General features: G+C 46.1%; 1 long non-coding RNA gene across 2 annotated transcripts in view; it reads right to left on the minus strand.

The window, feature by feature from the left end:
• Positions 1-20203, minus strand: part of LOC115098202 — a 39623-nt gene extending 19420 nt beyond the window's left edge. Inside the window, exons 1-2 of one of the 2 annotated variants that reach the window (XR_003858447.1) lie at positions 20042-20203; positions 4148-4261 (exon numbers count right to left, since the gene is read on the minus strand). This is a non-coding gene — a long non-coding RNA (uncharacterized LOC115098202). Of the gene's footprint in view, positions 1-4147; positions 4265-20041 lie in introns of both variants that reach the window. The other variant, XR_003858446.1, reaches the window with a different exon arrangement.
• Positions 20204-20610: the final 407 nt, after the last annotated feature.

Consider the following 20610-nt stretch of genomic DNA (forward strand, 5'->3'; position numbering starts at 1 on the left):
ACTCCATAGGCTGTTTGGTGGCTCTTTTCTGGACTGTATTTTGGTAGTCTTTTTTTTAACTATTTTTTATTCTATCTATATCCCTTTAGAGATACAACCTCCAGGATTGGAAGTAGCAGTTTGGTTTGCAAAAGCTGTTGTCAGGGTTGTTAAAACAATGATTGTGACATTGTTGCATGCAAAAAGTTAAACTGAATGGACAGATGTAGTAAATGTTTCATAAGAACATAAGAAATTGCTATGCTGGGTCAGACCAAGGGTCCATCAAGCCCAGCATCCTGTTTCCAATAGAGGCCAAACCAGGCCACAAGAACCTGGCAATTATCTAAACACTAAGAAGATCCCATGCTACTGATGCAATTAATAGCAGTGGCTATTCCCTAAGTAAACTTGATTAATAGCTGTTAATGGACTTCTCCAAGAACTTATCCAAACCTTTTTTGAACCCAGCTACACTAACTGCACTAACCACATCCTCTGGCAACAAATTCCAGAGCTTTATTGTGCGTTGAGTGAAAAAGAAGTTTCTCCGATTAGTCTTAAATGTGCTATTTGCTAACTTCATGGAATGCTCCCTAGTCCTTCTATTATTCTAAAGTGTAAATAACCAAGTCACATCTACTCGTTCAAGACCTCTCATGATCTTAAAGACCTCTATCAAATCCCCCCTCAGCCGTCTCTTCTCCAAGCTTAACAGCCCTAACCTCTTCAGCCTTTCCTCATAGGGGAGCTGCTCCATCCCCTTTATCATTTTGGTTGCCCTTCTCTGTACCTTCTCCATCGCAACTATATCTTTTTTGAGATGTGGCGACCAGAATTGTACACAGTATTCAAGGTGTGGTCTCACCATGGAGCGATATAGAGGCATTATGACATTTTCCGTTTTATTAACCATTCCCTTCCTAATAATTCCTAACATTCTGTTTGCTTTTTTGATTGCTGCAGCACACTGAGCCGACGATTTTAAAGTATTATCCACTATGATGCCTAGATCTTTTTCCTGGGTGGTAGCTCCTAATATGGAACCTAACATCGTGTAACTACAGCAAGGGTTTCTTCTCCCTATATGCATCACCTTGCACTTGTCCGCATTAAATTTCATCTGCCATTTGGATGCCCAATCTTCCAGTCTTGCAAGGTCCTCCTGTAATGTATCACAGTCTGCTTGTGATTTAACTACTCTGAATAATTTTGTATCATCTGCAAATTTGATAACCTCACTAGTCATATTCCTTTCCAGATCATTTATATATATATATATATATATATATATATATATATTGGAAAACACCGGTCCAAATACAGATCCCTGAGGCACTCTACTGTTTACCCTTTTCCACTGAGAAAATTGACCATTTAATCCTACTCTATTTCCTGTCTTTTAACCAGTTTGTAATCCACGAAAGGACATCGCCTCCTATCCCATGACTTTTTAGTTTTCGTAGAAGCCTCTAATGAGGGACTTTGTCAAACGCCTTCTGAAAATCCAAATACACTACATCTACCGGTTCACCTTTATCCACATGTTTATTAACCCCTTCAAAAAAATGAAGCAGATTTGTTAGGCAAGAATTCCCTTGGGTAAATCCGTGTTCACTGTGTCCCATTAAATCATGTCTTTCCATATGCTCTACGATTTTGATCTTGAGAATAATTTCCACTATTTTTCCCGGCACTGAAGTTAGGCTCACTGGTCATTTTGTGCCTATGTGTAAGCAAAAATCCCTCAACATACTTAGCTCAATGTATGTTAGAATGCAGAAATAAATGCTGTATTTAGATTAAAAACACAAACCACATTGACTGAAGTATTTCATCATAGTTAAACATACTTGGAATACACATGCAGCAGGCATGCTAGGTCCCATTACGCCTTCACAGAATTTGTTTAGTCAATTTAAGTCTTTGGCAGCTTATAATGGGCCTCATTTGTGCCACTGGGCCAGCCCGGTCCTGCCAGTGCAATGTTATTTTTCCCAATAGAGAGAATTTAAATTAACAGCTTGCAGGTAAGCACAGTTCTGTGAATTTCTTCGCCACAGTATGTGAGTGGAACAACGATTGGCAGTTCTACCCTTCCTGCAACTCTCCATTTTGAAACTGAATCACCTCGAGCAACCATGGGACACAAGGGGTAGATTAGGTCAGTAAAATCCTTAGGCACTCTGTTTGCTGCATAGGCAGATAGACATTCCAACCAGGTGCTACTGGGCACCGTTCTCATGTCTAGCAGCAAGAAAAGTTTAATTAAAGGGGCTAATTATTCCCATTCTGGAAAGAGTTGATTACATTATAGAATTTGTGACCTAGTTCCTATTTTAAAAATATTTACTTTTAAAATCAGCTTATTTTAATGTTGTTGTTTTTTTTTGCTGTGCCTTGCTGATATTCTGAACTTAGGCGTGTGGCAGGCCATTGGTGACTTTATCTCCATGAGATTAGGGGGCTGATGCAGGAAGACATGATTTCAATTTTCCAAACAAGTGTAGAGAAGATTAAGGGGTTTTCCCCATAAAGTATAATTGGAATATTCCAGCAATGAGGGATTTCAGTGGGTGTAGTGATCATTAGGCGTTACAGGAGGGTTCTCCCCCTGAAGGATGGGTCAGCAGATTACCACTATTAATGTAACTCAATGAGTCACCAGAGGGAAGCACTTTAGGAGTGGTTGAGGAGATCAGGGAAAGCAGCCAAGGACCTGGGCTCTGCTCTGAGGCTCTCAGATCTGCAGGAGAGCATGACGAAAGGTGGAGAAAAGGAGGAATCCAACCTAGAAATTGGGACTGCCTTTTACAAGCCTGCTACTAGTGAGTGAATAATTAAGAGCAGGGTAAGAAGAGGATTCTGCACTTTTCCTTCTGGGGCTGAAGAGGCAAAAAGCTTTCTTGGGAAGATATTAGGCAGGTGCGTCCATTTCAAACAAATTCCAAAAATGCAACAAATGAGGCCTTTTTCATTTCATTCCAAATGGAACAAAGCAAAAATAGCCACCAATGAAAGTACCTGAAAATTTGGGGGTATTTTTGTATTCCTGGAATTTTTGGAAAAATGGCCCTGATTGGGCCTCCCTAGGCCAAAAAAGTAATCTGGCCTGCCACTGAGCTGACTAGCACCCTAACCCTACTTACCCACGTCCCAGATTCCTGGTTCCGAAAGGGCAGGAACGATGCACACTCACTCCCATCTGAGTCCTGGTGCTCTCAAAATGGTGCTGACTGCTGCCTGGAGGGTTGCTCCAAAGTGATGTCATTTTGGTGCCTTCCTCCAGTGCAGCCAGCAGCATTTTGATGCACAGTCCTATGGAAGTGAGTGGGTTTCGCTCCTGCCCTTTGGGAACCAGGCTCTGGGAGTGGGATAAGTGGGAGCTCCCCAGCCCTGACACTTTAAGATGGGAGAGAGTCCTGGTTCAGTTTTTGTCCCCTGAAGGCCACTGGACACTGGAGGCGGTTTTGTTTTTTTGTTGTTGTTGGGGTTTGTTTTTCATTTTGTCAGATGAACTAAACTGAAAAAAAACAACATTATACAAACCAAAAAACGAAATCATCCCAAAATGAAAATACAAACTGAAATGAAAAATTGGGGGGGGCTGCACATCCCTAGAAGTCACTGGGATCCTAGTGGTGTTGATCTGTACTTAAGAAGCTTAAGGAATCAAGCCTGTATTTTGGTTGCTTCTGGAAATTGAAGAATTGTATCAGTCTTTTTATGCTTACTTTTAGATTTTGCTTGGAAAATCACATTTTAAATGTGGATTGGTTATTTTCAACAGTGATCCCATTTAGGGTTCTATAGTTTGCCTTGTCCCCATTACAGAATCAGTATTCCCCAATCCTATAACAAGTGAGCCAGTACGCAGCAGGGATTGGAAGTGTGACTCCCTTTCCAAGGCAGAGTTGTATAAGTGTCCATCTTTCATATTCTTTGGGGTTTTTATGCTGGGTTAAAAAATTACTAGGCAACCCTGATACCTAATACTGCACAATATGTTTTAGTAATGAACAGCAATGCAAACAATAGAATTTTAATATAGGTCTCTGGGTTGTCTTAAGTGGATATAATACAGCAAAATCAGTACCAGTGCAATAAAGTTTATTGAACAGTATTTTGCCTTTGCCTGCAGTCAGCATAAATTTATCTTGGTACTCACATTGGGGGAAGAAGGAAGTGACGTAGTAGTAGTTAGAACAATGTGCTGCAAACAAGGGTTCAAATCCCACTTCTCTCATTGACATTCCTTGTGACCATCAAGGCTTTCTATAAGCTGCTAGAAAACAAAACGCACACATGAAAACAAAGAAAAATTGGATTGCATTTTAAAGAACATTTGTACACTACATTACATATGAGAAATTTTTGGCACACACAATCCACAAAACTTAGAGGGAATATTGCTCATCACCATGGGCAAGTCACTTTATCTCCTACTGCCTCAGTTACCACACAGAGGACCTCACATGTACCACTCTGGTTTCCTTACCAGAAGGAATGTACTAACTAACTGGGGAGGTTCAGAGAGCTTTAGTGAAGACTAGAGAGATTTTGGTTTGACTCCCCCACATGGGAGCTGCAGATGATGTGCTCTAGCAATATATAAACCCCTGCCACCAGCTAAGGGGGTGGATTTTTGGTTAGTCTTTCAGAAAGCAAGATGTCCCTGCCGCCTGTTAATTTTTTTTTTTAACTTAAGAGCTTCATCCTGTGTTACCCTTGTGGATCAGTCTTTTGTCTGATTTGTTTTGGCTTATTTACTCTTATGAGCCACTTTTTGGAGCCTTTCCTTGTGAAAGCCTTGGTATCCCTTCATGGAGGATTGGGGGCATCCCTATATAGGGAAGATTCTGCTGCTTTCTATCTCACCTCCAGTGGATAGATCAATCGGTGACCTGATGCAGAGGAGGTACATATTTGAATTGTTTTTCTTCATTTTGGGAGACAAGGTTTTCCACCCTTCCTGTCTCTTCTTTGCTTTTTCCCCTTTTCAGACAAGTTCTGTTTTTGTTCCTTTGGGACTGAGTGCCCTTAGTACCAGGAACCCAGTTTCCAATCAATGGGGAGCAGGAGGAATCTTTCACCTAGGAAGATCCTGAGGAGTGGAGGTTCCAACAAGGAGAAATGGATTCCTGTCCATTACCAGAGGGAAGGAACTGAAGGTATTATTCAAGAGATGAGTTTCCTATTGACTGAAGTCTGCTGCATTTGATAGGAAAGTGTCCACTTGTGCTTTCAGAAGGAGATCTAATATACTTAAGAAGACTACAGGAAAGGTAAGAGAACTGGGACTTGCTGGGCTCTGATTAATAACTTGGGACTAAATTCTAACCATTCTACAGTGAGGAGAAGATTGAGATAAATTTGAGAATTGGAAGAAGGATTATGCTTTCTTTGTTGAGTTCGTGGACCCTTGAGCCAGCTGAAACTAGGGATGTGAATCAGTACCGGACTCGTTTCCGGTATCGACTTCGGGCAAAAACCACGGGAAATCTTCGTTCCCGAGATTCTTACCCATTTAATCGGCTGTGTCGTGCTGAAAAAAAACAAACACCCCGACCCTTTAAATTTAATTCTTTCGCATCCCCCACCCCAAAATTTTTTAAGTACCTGGTGGTCCAGCGAGGCTCCTGGGAGTGATCTCCCGCTCTCGGGCCGTCAGCTGCCACTAATAAAAATGGCGCCGATGGCCCTTTGCCCTTAGCATGTGACAGGGTATCCGTGCCATTGGCCGGCCCCTGTCACATGGTAGGAGCACTGGATGGCCCGCACCATTTTTAAAGATGGCACTAGCCGTCCATTGCTCCTACCATGTGACAGGGGCCGGCCAATGGCATGGTTACCCTGTCACATGCTAAGGGCAAAGGACCATAGGCTCCATTTTGATTAGTGGAAGTCGACGGCCCGAGAGTGGGAGATCGCTCCCAAGACCCCCGCTGGACCACCAGGTACTTTAAGAATTTTGGGTGGGAGATGCGAAAGAATTAAATTTAAAGGGTCAGGGTGGGTTTGGGGTTTATTTTTAAGTGCCCTTTCTTCCCGCCCCCCCCCAAATGATAAGAGAACCCGCAAAAAATTTCATGGGGTTTTCCTATCGGGTTCGAGGGTCCCCCGAATTCTGACGAGTTTGAAAATATCTTCTGATATTTTCAATTGTCAGAAAAATTATTTACATCCCTGGCTGAAACAGATGGTGGCGCACTGTGGGAAGGCCCACAGTGGAGGATGCAACTGGTATGCGGCCCGAGGCAGGAGACCTGATGGATCTTCACCACTGGAAGCCTGAGATCCCCCCAGGAGGAGCCCGTGAGGATCCGAGCCACTTGGACTTACTAATGGTCTCCTGTGGGCAGTAGCTGGAGAGACGTCCTGGAGTGAAGATGAGGAAGCTGGTGCCAGGAGGCCTACTGGAGCCTCACCACTGGAAGCCTGAAATCCCCCCGGGAGGAGCCCGTGAGGACCCGAGCCACTTGGACTTAGGTGAGGCCTCCTGGATGGAAGCGCAGGATACAGAGGGTCGGGCCGAAGTCCAAAGCCAAGGATCAAGCCGGAGTCAGAAACCAGGAACAAGCCGGAGTCAGAAGCCAGGAAGAAGCCGAAGTCAGAAGCCAGGAACAAGCCGAAGTCAGAACTGCAACTGGAGACTCTAAGGCGAGTGAACCTCGTTGCAAGGCAAGGATTGGAGCTAGATGCAGGGTTTAAATACCCTGAAAACATCTGAGTCATCCTGGGGCGGTGCTACCCTTTCCCGGCTGGCCCCTTTAAGAGTGGAGTCCCTGCATGTGTGCAGGTGTGGGGTCAGCCCCAGAGCATCGGCGGTGTCTCCCTCGAGCAGGGAGCGCCGTGGAGAGGAGCCGTGCAGGCCTGTACAGGCCGGAGGAATGCCGCAGCAGCCCAGACTGTCCCCGAGGTAGGAGGAGGGACTGGGGCATGGCCCGGGACCCCAACAGTACCCACCCTCCTACGCCCCCTTCCTGGAGGCTTGGGCTTCGCAGGGTGGTCCAAGTGGAACTGGCGAAGGAGGTTCTTTTCCAGGATGTTGGAGGCTGGTTCCCAAGTATTCTCCTTGGGACCATACCCCTCCCAGGAGAGAATATATTCCCATCTTCTATGAAAGAACCGAACATCAAGGACCTCTTTTACCTGATAGACAATGTCTGGTTCAGCAGTGGGTCTAACTGGATCTGGAGGTTTGTCATGGAAGACCGACAGAATCAAGGGCTTGAGTAAGGACACGTGGAAGACGTTGTGGATCCTTAAGGTGGGCGGAAGGCATAGACAGTAAGAGACTGCGCCCACTCGCTCCACAACGGCAAATGGACCGATATACCGGGGAGCCAAACTCATGGAGGGGATCCGCAATTGGATGTTCTTGGTGCTTAGCCATACCTTATCGCCAGGCGGAAATACTGGCGCAGAGCGCCGCATTTGGTCTGCATATTTCTTTGAGGTAGCAGCCGTCTATCGTAGCCTCTCCCAGTGAACTTCCAAGAAAATCCCGTGGAGACTGTCCTCTCTCCAGTCTAGCTCAGTGGCCAGGGTGCGGAATTCAACCGCATACTCTGCAAGTGACTGAGTACCCTGGCGTAAGCGTAGTAGTTCCGTAGCTGCCGTGGAGTGAGCAGTAGGGGTGTGCATTCGTTTTGAACTTATATGTAAAACGCTACTTTTTTTTTTTTAACTTAAAAAAGTGATGAGGCGAAAACGATCGGATTTCCAACGTATTCAACATAGCTATGTTGAATACGTTGGAAATCGCGATCGTTGATCCTAAATAAAAATTTAAACCCCTCACCCTCCTTAATCCCCCCCAAGACTTACCAAAACTCCCTGGTGGTCCAGCGGGGAGTCAGGAAGCCATTATTCTATTCCTTTGCGAGGAGCACGTGACGTCCGCGTCACGTCGGAGTGACACAAACGGAACTTTTGGCCAGCTTGGGGAGGTCAGGAGGCCCCTCCAAGCTGGCCAAAAGTTCCGTTTGTGTCCAACGAGGGGTCCGGGAGCGGAACCGCGGTGGACCACGTGACTGCCGCGTCACTCCGACGTGACGCGGACGTCACGTGCTCCTCGCAAAGGAATAGAATAATGGCTTCCTGACTCCCCACTGGACCACCAGGGAGTTTTGGTAAGTCTTGGGGGGGATTAAGGAGGGTGAGGGGTTTAAATTTTTATTTAGGGAACTGGTGCACGTATGGACATAGACTCAACTTATGGAATTCTCCATATGTCCATATTGACCGAAATTGACCCCCCTTTTCGACTTATGGACTTATGAACATAAACTTTTTGTCTGCACATCCCTAGTGAGCAGATTCATCGAAAATTTGTCTAAAGGTAGCCACAAATTGTTCCAGGTCCCCCAAGATGGGGTCTTTACATTCCCACAACAGCAAAGCCCAGACAACATAGAAACATAGAAATGACGGCAGAAGAAGACCAATCGGCCCATCCAGTCTGCCCAGCAAGCTTCACACTTCTTTCCTTTCATACTTATCTGTTTCTCTTGGCTCTTAGCAACCCTTGGTTCTATTTCCCTTTCACCCCCACCATTAATGCAGAGAGCAGTGATGGAGCTGCATCCAAGTGAAATATCAAGCTTGATTAGTTAGGGGTAGTAACTGCCGCAACAAGCAAGCTACACCCATACTTATTTGTTTACCCAGACTATGTTATTCAGCTCTTATTGGTTGTTTTTCTTCTCCCCTGCCGTTGAAGCAGAGAGCTATGCTGGATATGCGTGAAGTATTAGTTTTTCTTCTCCCCTGCCATTGAAGCAGAGAGCTATGCTGGATATGCGTGAAGTATCAGTTTTTCTTCTCCCTTGCCGTTGAAGCAGAGAGCTATGCTGGATAAGTGTGAACTATTAGTTTTACTTCTCCCCTGCCGTTGAAGCAGAGAGCTATGCTGGATATGTGTGAAGTATTAGTTTTTCTTCTCCCCTGCCGTTTAAGCAGAGAGCTATGCTGGATATGCATTGAAAGTGAAGTATGCATTGAAAGCCACATTAACCATCAACAAATATTGAATAAGCCTAATAATTGGTAATACCTATAGCCTATGAACTCTCCGTTAATTTTACATACTCTTACCCACCCCTGTTTTTTTTTTTGTTTGTTTGTTTTTTTTTAATTTGGAGATGGCAGCCCTCCATCCTTCCGCTCCGTGAAGGTGGAACATCAACCACTGGCCACTGGCATCCCACTCCGTGAATGCCTCTGTGGCTACTGCCACTCTGTGCAGTGTTTTGCTGCCTCCTCTTTATACACGTCCTCTAGACCTGATGGATCCACAATGTTTATCCCACGCCCCTTTGAAGTCCTTCACAGTTTTGGACTTCACCACTTCCTCCGGAAGGGCATTCCAGGCATCCACCACCCTCTCCGTGAAGAAATACTTCCTGACATTGGTTCTTAGTCTTCCTCCCTGGAGCCTCAGCTCGTGACCTCTGGTTCTGCTGAGGCCTTCCAACAGGGAAATGATGTAGCTGGTCTTGACTAAGTCAGACAGAAATTGCGATGGGAGCAGGGTGAAATGAACAAAGCATTGGTTGAGAAAACCTCGGAACTGTTTAGCGTCCCCTGAATACTGGGAAGGGGGTGGCAGCTGCGTAGTAGTCACTGGTTCAAGGCTAGGCATCTGAGCAGGCACCGGCTGTGGTAATGGAGGTGTGGTGTCCATTCGGGTTGCCAGTCTTTCCACAGTGGCCGTCAGGACATCCAGACAATGTTGTTGTTGTTGTAGTTGCTGGGCGATGCCAGGAATGGCCTGGAGGCCAGCAAGATCTGCCGGGTCCATGGCCTTGCAAACTGTTGAGTTCGTGGACCCATGAGCCGGCTGAAACAGATGGTGATGCACTGTGGGAAGGCCCACAGTGGAGGTTGCAACCGGTAGGCGGCCCGAGGCAGGAGACCTGATGGATCTTCACCACTGGAAGCCCGAGATCCCGCCAGGAGGAGCCTGTGAGGACCCAGCCGCTTGGACTTAGGTGAAGTCTCCTGGATAGAAGTGCAGAATACAGAGGGTCGGGCTGAAGTCCGAAGTCAAGGATCAAGCCGGAGTCAGACCTGCAACTAGAGACTCTAAGGCGAGTGAACCTCGTTGCAAGGCAAGGATTGGAGCTAGATGCAGGGTTTAAATACCCTAAAAACGTCTGAGTCATCCTGGGGCGGTGCTTACCCTTTCCCGCGCTGGCCCCTTTAAGAGTGGAGTCCCTGTGCAAGCATGCGCCTAAGCGGCGGGGCCAGCCTCAGAGCATTGGCGGCGTCTCCCTCCAGCAGGGAGCGCTGTGGAGAGGAGCTGTGCAGGCCTGTACAGGCCGGAGAAACGCCGCAGTGGCCCGGACCATCCCCGTGGTAGTAGGAGGAGGGACCGGGGCACGGCCTGGGACCGCAACATTCTTCAAGTCTAAGTAATTGGAAAGAAAAGGAGATCAATTGTTAAGGAATTAGCAGTGGAGTAACTCAGGGATCTGTACTAGGACCGGTGCTTTTTAATCTACTAGATAAGGGAGCCCGGACCGACGTGCCGCAAATGCGCAGTAGAGAGCAACTCTACCGCGCATGCGCGGGGGAGCAAGTCGGCCAGAGCTTGCCCATAACAAAAATGGCGCTGGGAGGAGCGGCGGCGGCCAGGAGCGGTGGAGGCAAGGCGCAGTAGTGGCAAGCGCGCGCGAGGGACCTCCCCCGAAGATCTTTCATTTGTGCTATCCGGAAGGGGAGTGACTGAGGGGAGGAGGGAGTGATTGAGGGGAGGGGAGAGGGGAGGAGGGAGTGACTGAGGGGAGGAGGGAGGGAGACTAGAGGGGGGGAGGTGGGAGGGAGAATAAAGGGTGAGGGGAGAATGAGGTGGGAGGGAGGAGAATGGGGGGAGGAAATGGACCGAAAACTTTTTTTTAATGTAGCCTGTTGTTACGGGCTTAACGTCTAGTATATTTATAAATGATCTGTAAAAGGGTACGACGAAGGAGGTGATCAGATTTGCAGACAACACAAACTTATGCAGAGTAGTTAAATCTCAACCGGATTGTAATGAATTGCAGAAGGACCTTGCGAGACTGGAAGATTGGGCTTCCAAATGGCAGATGAAGTTTAACGTGGACAAGTGCAAGGTAATGCATATAGGGAAAAATAACCCTTGTTGTAGTTACACAATGTTAGGTTCTGTCTTAGGAGTTACCACCCAGGAAAGAGATCTAGGCGTCATAGTGGATAATACATTGAAATCGTCGGCTCAGTGTGCTGTGGCGATCAAAAAAGCAAACAGAATGTTTGGAATTATTAAGAAGGGAAAGGCTAAAGAAGATAGGACTGTTCAGCTTGGAGAAGAAGTGACAGGGGGGATATGATAGAAGTCTAGAAAATCATGAAAGGACTAGAACAAGTTAATGTAAATCAGTTATTTACTCTCTCAGACAATAGAAGGACTAGGGGGCACTCCATGAAGTTAGCAAGTAGCTCATTTAAAACAAATCAAAGAATATTCTTTTTCACTCAACGCATAGTTAAACTCTGGAATTCATTGCCAGGGGATGTGGTTTCAGAAGTTAGTGTTACTGGGTTTAAAAAAGGTTTGGATAAATTCCTAGAGGATAAATCCATACACTATTACGGTAATTAATAAGCAATAGTAGCTTGCTTATTTATTTATTTATTTATTTATTCATTCATTCTTTTTCTATACCGACATTCATGACCCGTCATATCATATTGGTTTACATCAAACACAGGAGAGGTACATTGAACAGGGGATGACAACTTGGTTGGTAACAGGGTATTAACGTTTTTCAAAACCATTTAGAGCATTATGAACCGAGACCTGAGGTAGGGAAAAGTGGAGGGTAACAGGGGAACTGGCGAGAAGGGCTGCTTGGGACCGAGGGATGAAAGCGTATAAAATATAACAATATACAATAGAGATGTGAATCGTGTCCTCGATCGTCTTAACGATCGATTTCGGCTGGGAGGGGGAGGGGAATCGTATTGTTGCCGTTTGGGGGGGTAAAATATCGTGATATATCGTTAAAATCGTTAAAACCCGCTAAAACCCACCCCCGACCCTTTAAATTAAATCCCCCACCCTCCCGAACCCCCCCCCAAATGACTTAAATTACCTGGTGGTCCAGCGGCGGTCCGGAACGGCAGCGGTCCGGAACGGGCTCCTGCTACTGAATCTTGTTGTCTTCGGCCGGCGCCATTTTCCAAAATGGCTCCGAAAAATGGTGGCGGCCATAGACCAACAGGATTCGACGGCAGGAGGTCGTTCCGGACCCCCGCTGGACTTTTGGCAAGTCTTGTAGGGGTCAGGAGGCCCCCCCCAAGCTGGCCAAAAGTTCCTGGAGGTCCAGCGGGGGTCAGGGAGCGATTTCCCGCCGCGAATCGTTTTCCGTACGGAAAATGGCGCCGGCAGGAGATCGACTGCAGGAGGTCGTTCAGCGAGGGTTCCGGCGCCTCGCTGAACGACCTCTTGCAGTCGATCTCCTGCCGGCGCCATTTTCCGTACGGAAAACGATTCGCGGCGGGAAATCGCTCCCTGACCCCCGCTGGACCTCCAGGAACTTTTGGCCAGCTTGGGGGGGGCCTCCTGACCCCCACAAGACTTGCCAAAAGTCCAGCGGGGGTCCGGAAGGACCTCCTGCCGTCGAATCCTGTTGGTCTATGGCCGCCGCCATTTTTCGGCGCCATTTTGGAAAATGGCGCCGGCCGAAGACAACAAGATTCAGTAGCAGGAGCCCGTTCCGGACCCCCAGGTAATTTAAGTCATTTGGGGGGGGGTTCGGGAGGGTGGGGGATTGAAGGAGGTAGGATTTGGCAAGGAAATGTTTAAGTTATTTGGGGGGGGTTCGGGAGGGTGGGGGATTTAATTTAAAGGGTCGGGGGTGGGTTTTAGCGGGTTTTAGTGTGCCGGCTCACGATTCTAACGATTTATAACGATAAATCGTTAGAATCTCTATTGTATTGTGTTCCATAACGGTTTAAGACGATATTAAAATTATCAGACGATAATTTTAATCGTCCTAAAACGATTCACATCCCTAATATACAATATAGCAATAGAAAACTTGTGATCTATCTATTGCCAGGTACATGTGCCTTGGATTGGCCACTATTGGAAACAGGATTCTGGGCTTGAAGAACCCTTGGTCTGACACAGTATGGCATTTCTTATGTAGCTAAGTATAAATTCGGAGACTTTACTAAAAGAGTGAGGTCACAAATTTATTGATCTTTCTTTTTCATTATTGTCCATCAATTTGATTTGACATTAAATGCTGTAAATAATCTTCATTCAGTTTAATCAACTATCAGTAAAGAAGTTGGAAACCGCATTGCTCTCAGTGTGATCATTGCTGCTATAGACTGTGGAGATTATCAGTGCTGTTTACAAGGACTGGAAAAAGGCAATGTAAGTTGGCAATTGCAAAAGGGCCTTGAAGCTATGCTTCCCCCCAAAGGGAGCCGTGGACCTCAGAAGTAAAAGCTATCTGGGGAGAACCGGTTGCATATAGAGTCTATTTTAATTCCATGTACCTCTGGGGACAGCATCAACATTCTATGCCACCCAGGGGTTACATGCCACCCAGGGGTTATATTCAGTAAGTCAGTGAGTAGCAATATAGTAGGGGTGTGCATTCGTTTTGAACGCATATGTAAAACGCAACTTATATTTTTAAAAGAGAAAAAAAAGCTTGGGGGGGCCTCCTGACCCCCCCCAAGCTGGCCAAAAGTTCCGGTTGGGTCCAACGGGGGTCCCGGAGCGACCTCCTGCCGCATGACCTACCTGTCACGTGGTAGGAGCACAAGATGGCGCCGGTGACCATGTGACAGGGGCTGACCAATGGCACGGCAGCCCCTGTAACACAGGCTATCGGCGCCATGAGGAAATCGCAGACGAGTGCAGGGATGGCTTCCTAACTCCCCACTGGACCACCAGGGAGTTTTGGTAAGTCTTGGGGGGGATTAAGGAGGGTGAGGGGTTTAAATTTTTATTTAGGGAACCGGTGAACATATGGACAGTAGGGATGTGAATCGTTTTTTGACGATTTAAAATATCGTCCGATATATTTTAAATCGTCAAAAATCGTTAGGGCCACGATACAATACCAATTCCCCCGATTTATCGTTAAAAAATCGTAAATCGGGGGAAGGGGGAGGGCAGGAAAACCGGCACACTAAAACCCCCTAAAACCCACCCCTGACCCTTTAAATTAAATCCCCCACCCTCCCGAACCCCCCCCCCCCAAATGCTTTAAATTACCTGGGGATCCAGCGGTGGTCCAGAACGGCGGCGGTCCGGAACGGCCCCCTCAATTGAATCCTGTTGTCTTCAGCCGGCGCCATTTTGCAAAATGGCCGCCGCAAAATGGCGGCGGCCATAGACAAAAACGATTCGACGCAGGAGGTCGTTCCGGACCCCCGCTGGACTTTTGGCAAGTCTTGTGGGGGTCAGGAGGCCCCCCCAAGCTGGCCAAAAGTTCCTGGGAGTCCAGCGGGGTTCAGGAAGCGATTTCTTGCCGCGAATCGTTTTCCGTACGGAAAATGGCGCCGGCAGGAGATCGACTGCAGGAGGTCGTTCAGTGGCGGTCCTGCCGGCGCCATTTTCCATACGGAAAACGATTCGCGGCAAGAAATCGCTTCCTGAACCCCGCTGGACTCCCAGGAACTTTTGGCCAGCTTGGGGGGGCCTCCTGACCCCCACAAGACTTGCCAAAAGTCCAGCGGGGGTCCGGAACGACCTCCTGCATCGAATCGTTTTTGTCTATGGCCGCCGCCATTTTGCGGCGGCCATTTTGCAAAATGGCGCCGGCTGAAGACAACAGGATTCAATTGAGGGGGCCGTTCCGGACCGCCGCCGTTCTGGACCACCGCTGGATCCCCAGGTTATTTAAAGCATTTGGGGGGGGGGGTTCGGGAGGGTGGGGGATTTAATTTAAAGGGTCGGGGGTGGGTTTTAGGGGGTTTTAGTGTGTCGGCTCACGATTTTAACGATTTTCACGATAGTTTACACACCCAAACGGCAACAATACGATTCCCTCCCCTTCCCAGCCGAAATCGATCGTTAAGACGATCGAGGACACGATTCACATCTCTAATGGACAGACCCTCAACTTATGGAATTCTCCTTATGTCCATATTGAACGAAATCGACACCCCACGAAAACTTATCAACGAGTCAACGAAAACTTTTTGCCTGCACATCCCTACAATATAGCCTGTTAAATTAGAATGGGTGAAAATGGAGCAAATTTTTAAATGAACTAGAGTTTATCTGGCTAAATCTAAATATCCGGTTATCCTGTTAAACTTTTATCCACATATTTGGATATCTGACCAGATAACGTTGAATAAGCAGATTAGTTGGTTATTTTGGGATAGGCAGTAGCATTAATATTTAGCGTTTGAGTGAGTACATTACACTTACCTGGCTATATTTGTGAAGCCTCTGCCCCATGCTCTTAAGTTCTTCCTGCACAGCAGGGAGTCAGCCTTTCAAGGCCCTTAAGAGTATTTATTTTTTCCTGGAGCTCCTCTTGAATCAGACGAGCAAAAGGAACATGCCCCCCCCCCCAACACACACTGTAGCTATTGTTCAACCATAAAATCATTCATTGGTACCTTGATCGCAGGAAACAAAAATCACAGTGCACATTAGAGATGTGCTTCATTAAGCCCTATCGTCTCGGGCTTCGTTTCGGGGGCCCCCCGTGGGAAATTTCGTATTTCCTGCGGTTCGGGGTTTTTTTTTCAGGGGGGTCCCAATTTTTGCAGTCGTGCACGCTAATGGGAGTTAGCACGCACTAACATGAAAAATGAATTTTGCTGAAATTTTGGAAAAATTTATTTCTTTTTTCGGTTCCCCCAAACCATACAAATTAGGCAATTTCATTGAAATTGCCTAATTTGGGAAAAACGAATGCACATCACTAGTGCACATTCTATATTGAAAAAAAATATAGAAAGAGAGTCTCAGTATAAAAACAAAACAAAACAAAGTGAAACAGTTTTTTGCTCACAGGCAGTAGGTACACTCAGACCAGAGAGCTTCCCTAGGCACTTCCCTAATATCTGCCTCTCACTCAGGCATCACGCGCCTAAGGAGCATTACCAAGGAGCGCGACCAAGGAGCTTGCCCCTTGTTGTGCCCCTTAGTGTCGCCCATTAGTGTTCCCGCAACTTAATTTCATCTTTCTTCCCCCCCATCTTCCCTTTGTAGCGGCCCCCTTGAACATGCACACCATCCCCCGCATATATTGCCCCTCCCACAGACACCCCATACCCTTTTCCCTCCGCCCCCTTGCTCAGCACAAATCACTGCTACCAATTATGATTTCACCACTTACACAGTTTCTGGGCCTCACCACACTAGCTATATCTCTCTTCAATGCCCAATCCCTCCTAAAAAAAAGCTCCCATACTCCATGATCTACTTACTGATTCCAGCCCTGATATCTGCACCATCACAGAGTCTTGGCTCAAAAGCACTGACCATGTTTTCATAAACCAGCTGCCCACACATGCCTACGACATTTTTTCCATCCCAAGACCTAAAAAAAGAGCTGGTGGCCTCCTCCTTGCCACTAAAAAACACCTCAAACTCAAACTACTAAACATCAATGCCCCCCACAAATTTGAAATCGGCCTTCTTAAATCCAAAGAATTACAAATGTGCCTCATATATGCCCCCTCCCCCCAGCCTACTGGAACATGACCCATCCCCCCTCATTGAATTTATATCTGACAATCTCAATATTGACACCCCTGCTGTAATACTAGGAGACTTCAACCTCCATGTGGACACCATCCCTACCACTTGTCCTGTGAGATCTTCCTTAACTCCCTACTTGTCCTTGGTTTCAGACAACTCATCACCTCCCCCACACATAAAGCAGGTCAAACCCTTGACCTTATCTTCGTTAACTCCTGTATACACTCTCCCCACTCACCTGACAGTATCCCTGTCCCATGGTCAGACCATGGGACAGGGATACTCCTCTCCATAAAATTGCCCTCCTCTATCACCCCCACACATAGTAACAAAATCTCCTTTCGCAAACCATGCGCCACTGAAGACCTCATCTCTGCTTTTGACAATTTTACCAACAACCTAGACCTCACCAACCCCGATGCTGCCCTTTCCTCCTGGAACAATCTCACCACCACCATAGCCAATGAAATTTGCCCTATCATCAATAAAGAAATACACCACTTTCAGTCAACTAAAAAACCCTGGTACACCACTGATTTATAAAATCTAAAAAACGACCTCAGAAGTAAAGAAAGAACCTGGCGCAAAAACCCTACCCCTAGGCCCGCAGCCATTTACAAATCTACACTACACACCTACAGACTCTCTACCCTCCAAACTAAGCGCGACTATTACTCTGCAGAAATCCATATTTACCAATTAAACGCAAATGCTTTATTCTAATATGTCGCAGAACTCACTAAATCTACCCCCCCCCCCGCCACAGATGAACAAGACAAGAGCAAATGCGAAGAACTCGCCTTCTATTTCAAAAATAAAATATCAAACCTCCTCCTACGCTTCCATTCCAACCCCTCTCCAGCCAAACCACTCCCCAAAAATCCCAACCTCAACTTCGAGTTTCTCAATTTAACCTCCACCAAGGAAATCAAATCCATTTAAAAAAAGAAAAAATCAAACCTGCTACACACACCTCTGACACTATCCCCACTAAAGCACTCCTTTCCATTCCCTCCATCATCGCAAAACCCCTTTCCAACATAATCAACTGCTCCCTCTCCTATGGCAAAGTCCCAGACCCCCTCAAACTTGTTGTTGTCAAGCCTCTTCTCAGAAAACCTACCCTTGACCCCACCAACTCTTCAAACTACCGTCTTATCTCTAACCTTCCCTTCATATCTAAAATTATGGAAAAGATAGTCAATTCACAGCTCTCTGACTATCTGGAAGACCATAACCCCTCTCAATTCGGCTTCCGTAAGTCTCGTAACACAGAAAGCCTCTTACTTTCACTGACTGACACTCTCCTCAAGGGCATGGACCACGGATAATCCTTTATCCTGGCCCTTCTTGACATATCATCTGCCTTCGACACTATCAGTCACAAAATCCTCCTTACCTTCCTAACCGAGATTGGCATCTCAGGCACAGCCATCTACTGGTTCTCCTCCTACCTCAATAATAGAGGTTATGCTGTAAGGATTGCAAATTCCGAATCCTCACACATCCTCATTACCCAAGGCATCCCTCAGGGCTCTTCACTATCCTCCACGCTTTTTAATATATACCTGTTACCGCTCTGCCACCTCCTCTCCGACCTTGGTCTTAAGTTTTTCTTATATGCAGACGATGTCCAAATCCTCATCCCTATTCAAGAATCCCTCACCAAATCTCTTAGGTTTTGGGAAACATGCCTCGCCTCCATTAACACCCTACTCTCTAACCTCCACCTTGCTTTAAACTCCTCCAAAACTGAACTCCTCATCATTTCAAATCACCCTGACCGGACGCTGCCCTCTGCTTATGACCTCACCCTCCCCTCAAATGCTTTTCCCTTCTTCGTGCGAGATCTCGGTGCCTCCCTAGACCACCAACTAAACTTCAAAAACTACATTAACACAATCATAAAGGGAGGATTTTTCAAGCTCCACACCCTCAAAAAACTTAAACCCCTGCTCCACTCGCAAGACTTCTGCACAGTCCTGCAAGCAACAATGCTATCAAAAATGGATTACTGCAACTCTTTACTTCTAGGCCTCCCCTACTCTACTATTTGACCCCTGCAAATGTTACAGAATGCTATGGCAAGAATCCTTACAAATACATGCAAAGCCGACCACATCACCCCTATTCTTAAGGAACTCCATTGGCTTCCCATCTCCTCCCGCATCAGATACAAAACCCTCACCATTATTCACAACTCCCTGCACAACCACAATCACTCCTGGCTTGAGGATGCTCTTCGATTCTGCTCCTCCAATCGTCCTATTAGAACCGCACTTTCAGGAACCCTCTACACCCCTTCCCTTAAATGTGCTCACCACACCTCCACCAGAGAAAGAGCCCTATCCATTGCAGGCCCCTCCCTCTGGAACACTATGCCACTTGAGCTCCGACTAGAACCATGCATTCGGAAATTCAAAACAGGGGTTAAAACATGGTTCTTTTAAATGGCCTGCCCTGATCCGGATCCTACGTAGTCCCCCTGCTCCCTCTACTCCTTCAGAGAAAGAGCCCTTGTCATTACCGGTGCAAGGGGAGCCTTGCACCGGTGCAAGGGGATTAGGCGCCCTAGGCGAGCCTTCTATAATTGTACTCTGATTTGTCTCTCATATCTCTGCACCTCCTTTTATACCCCCTTTTATACCCCTTTATATACCCCTTTCCCCTGTCCTTAAACCCTTCCTTCCCATTAGCAACCCCTGCTAAACTATATATAGTTGCCTTTCTGAACGTATAATTTGTAATGTCATATATAGTGTCTTCTGAATGTACTAGTTAGAAAGATAATGTATATTGTTGTACATAGTGCTTTTTGGAATGTATAATTTATATATATATTTATTTATTTAACATTTTTCTATACCGACCTTCATGAAAAAGATTCATATCAAATCGGTTTACATGGAACTTAGGGGCTAACTAAATAACCATATAACATGAAGGTTATCCACAGTGTATAAGGTCATACACAGTCCCTTTTTGAGTGTATAATTTGCAATGTTACATATTATGTTCTTTGGTTGTTTTTCCATCAGGTACTGTTCCTATTCTCCTCTTCCTCTTTTTCCCCCTCTTCTCTCGCTCCTCTCTCTTTCTAGCTGCTCCCCTCCCCCCACCCTGTTTTTTTGTATTTTCCTCCTTCAGTTATTTTGTAAACCGGCATGATGTACCCACGAATGTCGGTATATAAAAGCTATTAAATAAATAGATGAATAAAGCCAATTTCTTTAATAATTTAGCTCCTTCTCTTTCCCAACCAGGAAAGTTAATTGTGGCTTCCTTGCATTGTGAAATGAGTGGAAATTTAGTTCCAGAAATGAAATGAATCTCAAGTACCAGCTCTCATACCTCTCCTGCAGTCTTCTTTATTCTCCTTTCTCCTCCTTGTAGCACCTAGTTGGTACTGTTCAACTCTTCTTCTCAGTTACAGATTCCTTATAAGATCAATTGTTTTAAGCCCTGGGCGATTTTCTGTTCCTTGTAAACCGGAGTGATTTGTATTTCATACAGGAACTTCGGTATATAAAAAAAAAAAAAAGAAAAATAAATAAATAAATAAATAAATAAGATAATAGTAGATGCATCTAGCTGATGCCTCTGGTCTTCTCCTTCTCCCAGGTAATGGATGTGAATCCTCCAGATGTTACCAAATCTGAGTCCCTGGACCTTAGGGCATTCAGTTAAATGAAAACAAGAAGGAAAAATCTTATTCAAAAGGGAAACAAAGAAAGAGGAAGGAAGGGTAGAAAAATGTCCTCCTTTAATAACAGAAAAGTTTCCAAAACCATGGAGAAAAAGTAGGGGATATGGCACTCTGTCTCCATTCTTTTACCCAGATCATAATCCACATGACCACAGAGTTCTGTCCCATAAAAAAAAATCACCCTAAGAGGGTCAAACAAGGAAACCCGTGCCTT

The sequence above is a fragment of the Rhinatrema bivittatum genome, chromosome 8 (assembly GCF_901001135.1).
Source record: "Rhinatrema bivittatum chromosome 8, aRhiBiv1.1, whole genome shotgun sequence".
Lineage (NCBI taxonomy): Eukaryota > Metazoa > Chordata > Amphibia > Gymnophiona > Rhinatrematidae > Rhinatrema > Rhinatrema bivittatum.